General features: G+C 34.6%; 1 protein-coding gene across 1 annotated transcript in view; it reads left to right on the forward strand.

The window, feature by feature from the left end:
• The first annotated feature begins 3,498 nt into the window (after positions 1-3,498).
• The window catches only part of LOC107718709 (glutamate receptor ionotropic, NMDA 2B-like), a 99,856-nt gene continuing 99,633 nt past the window's right edge, over positions 3,499-3,721 (forward strand). The window contains exon 1 of the mRNA XM_016525910.1: positions 3,499-3,563. The gene's annotated coding sequence lies outside the window, so the exon portion shown is untranslated. The remainder of the gene's footprint in view (positions 3,564-3,721) is intronic.

Genomic DNA, 3,721 nt, shown 5'->3' on the forward strand with positions numbered 1-3,721 from the left:
GTCCCATTGGTAAGCAACAGCCATCTATTTCCCATCACTCACCGTTAAATAACACATTCAATTAATGCTCATATCTCTTTCTTCTCCATCTGCTTGGCAACATGAAGACTATATGTGCCAAAATTGCTGTCAACCTCATATAGAATACAGCTGCTAACTTAGCTGAAATAACAAAGTCTCCCTAATCAATACAGTACAGTGGTAGAGTGTCAAAAATACTACTTTCATACCTCTCTGCTTTTATTTTGTAGACAACCCCAGAGCATATATGCTTGTATACAAAGATATGCTTGTGAACAAATTCCTATTTAGGCTTATATATCTTGTTTGTGTTATTATCTTTTTTGTCTTTCTAAATACATTTTGTAAGATCACTGTTATTGCTGCTGCAAACGTGTGGATGAAATTATCCATGACAAAAAATGGTGGGGACACATCCTTGCCGTTCCCAATGTAAATGACGCCAGTGATGCTGCCAGTATTGTTTTAGTTATGTTCAAATTGTAAGTAGGCTTCATGAATTCCAATCAGGGTTAATATAGCTTTCATAGTGCTTTAGGTTTAGTATTTAGGATTGGTGGTTTGTGTTTAGGATAATTTATGAATCTGTCATTGATGTGCACCCCTCTAAGATGGTCCTTCAATATCTGTTTATCTCAGTTACAACCCTGGTACTTAAGGCCTGAGGTGGTCAAATGTATTTCTTTAATTCAGTAGCCTTTTCAGTTGAAATTATAAATGATCCTAAAATCCTTCGCCATAAAGTGCACCATTTCCATGGTCCTTCTGTAACGCTCCTTTTATTTTTGTCTATTTCGAAATGATTAACAGACAGCAACAGGCAGACAGACTGTGTGAGTTTTAAAAAAGGAGTGGAAGACAGGTGCCAAGAAACGGAGGATCAAAAGCACAAGTGATCAGTAGCTCAAGCCAAGAAAGAGAGAGAGTGAGTCCTTGATAGAGCAGACATCTGAGAACCAGACATTCACATCTACACAGAAAACCTCGACTGATGACAGATGGAGTGCTAGTGCACTGGTACAGAATCCGTATCTGGACAGGACTGGGCAATATTCAGAATTAAGAATTGGCTCCATTTCAATTAATGAGTTGGAATTTTAATTGAATTGCACATACCACAGGATGATAAAGAGGAATTAGCAGTTTATGGAAATTCAACATAGTCACATAGTCTATTTGGAACAAAACATAAATAATTACTAAATTAATTTAGATCCTAAATATAGTATATTTAGTATAATATTTATTAGTAGTAGTAGAATTTATTTACTAATTTAGCTTACATCAAAGAATGATGAGAAAAATGTATCATGGCTTTCACAAAAATGTTAGATAACTGTTTTCAACATTGATTATAATAATAAATATTTATTATTGAGCAGAGTATTATAATGATTTCTGATCATGTGACACTGAAGACTGATAAGTAATGGCTGCTTAAAATTCTGCAGTTGCAGGAATAAGTACAATTTTAAAATAGAAAACAGTTATTTTAAATGTAAATAATATTTTACAATATTACTGTTTTTACGTATTTTTGATCAAATAAATGCAGCTTTGTCAAGCACAAGAGACTTCTTTCAAACAAAACAAAATATCTGTATATAGATAGATAGATAGATAGATAGATAGACAGATAGAGATTTTTCAAATTTATGTGGGTCAAAGACGAAAAAGGGTTTAAGCATAAACACAAGAAGTGTAATACTGCTTTAAATTGTTGTTGTTTTTCCCCAAAAAATAAAAAAGTTTTCTGTTTAATTGAATTGCAATTTTGTTTTAGTTTTTCTGAGCAAAAAATAAATATCATACATTTTTCCCTTATTTACAGAAGAGACCCACTAGAATGTCATTCAGTGTAACATTCTTGTCAGGCATATTTACAACAAAAATCAATTTATGACATATTAAAAGACTAATTACTTTCACCCCAAATACTAATTAGTTGTAATTTTACATTTTTCATTTGTCAGTAAGATTTATTTTACTAATTTAAAACACAATCAAATTTTATATGCTCCCTTATTCTTTTATATATTTTAATATGTACACGTCAGAATAAGCATGTTGTTCGAATTTTTACATAAATATTGTGTTACATTGAATGACAACGTAACATTATTTCAACCAAATTTTGACATTTTATCCTTCAAAAACTTATTTGAAACCTTAAAAGTAGACACTTTACTTACATTTAATGTGCTTTCTATGGACATAAAATCACTTTTGTAAATTTCTTTTGATGCGGACATCTTAACGTCTTTGACCCATGTATGTATGTACAGTGTGACATGAGTTCATATTTGGTTGTGACATTACGCTTTACTATTGCCACTGATTCATCATCTCCTTTTTATTTTTTTTTGAAAAAATTATATAAAATCCACATATATAGTTGAGTAAATGCATTTCAAACTTTCATTATTTGCATCATCTAATCTAATCTTGTGTTTGGTAAAATACCCCATATTGTGTATATAATAACATTTTTGTTTATTCAAACTGAAGGATCTGAGGATCCGCAATATTAAACTGCACAGCTATATGACATTTATCAGATGTGTATTGGTACAGCTATACATTCACTGCCTCATTTATATTCAGTTTGATTGAACTGGAATTGAGGAAACATTCCCAGCTCTTCCTCTTTTTCTCACGCTCTTTCTTTCTCTCAGTTGTGCAGTAATCCTGTAGAGGGCCCCCTCTCATTCTCCTTTCTCTGCCTCGCTCCTACTCCACAGCGCTCTGTCCTGTAAGGGAGGGCAGAGAGAGAGACCAAGCGAGTGAGAGTGAGAGAGAGCACAGACTCCATGTGTGGAATTCTTTGGCAGACATTGCAACCATTACACCTCTTCCTACTGTTCTGCCTCAGTCACTGTCTGTGGAAAAGGGCTATTACTTACTGCAAACGGAGGACTCCTTCTACAGAAGCCAAGAGAAAGAAAGAGAGGAAAAAAGAGTGAGAGAAAAAGAACTTAATGCAACAACTGGACAGCAGGAACAAAGTGACTGCCTTCCCTGTTTAAAAGCAAAGAAGAAAAACGGAAGGCACTGGACTATTTGTTTTTTTCTTTCGTTTTGTTTTCTTCTTCTTTCTCATCGTGGTGCTTGGAGGCACATCATCTTTTCATTTATTCGCTCTCTCCATCATTTGCCTCCTGATCTATTTCTCCATCTATATGGTGTATAATTTTGTCTATTTATGACGAGACAGGAGAGAAGAGAAAGAAGGGGCAAGTTTTTTTTTACTCTTTCACTCATTTTTAACTATTTATGACCCCCTTCATTCGTTCACCTGTCCCTCCTTCCCATCTCTCTCCTCTGATCATCCCCTCTTTCTTCCATCCCTCCCTTCATCCCAAAAGTGTGATGCTCCCTGAATGAAAGTTGGTTAGAATTGTGAAAGAGACTCAAAACCATCTCAGTTTTGTAATTATTTTTCTTTCTCTCCTTTTTTTTTTTTTAAACAGTTGTTTTAGTCCTCCACCATCTACCCTCACGTATCACTCCTTTTTTCCCTGGATGCTTTAATATTCTTCTAGGTAGGTTTAACGGCTCGTTTTGTGTCTGTCTGCTCTGTTTGTCTGTGTGTGTGTACTTGTGTGTTCCTTTTTTACATGTACATAGACACACACACACACACACACATACACTTACACACACACACACACACACACACACACTCACCCACACGCTCACT

This window comes from Sinocyclocheilus rhinocerous, unplaced genomic scaffold (assembly GCF_001515625.1).
Source record: "Sinocyclocheilus rhinocerous isolate Xijiao unplaced genomic scaffold, SAMN03320098_v1.1 scaffold1334, whole genome shotgun sequence".
Lineage (NCBI taxonomy): Eukaryota > Metazoa > Chordata > Actinopteri > Cypriniformes > Cyprinidae > Sinocyclocheilus > Sinocyclocheilus rhinocerous.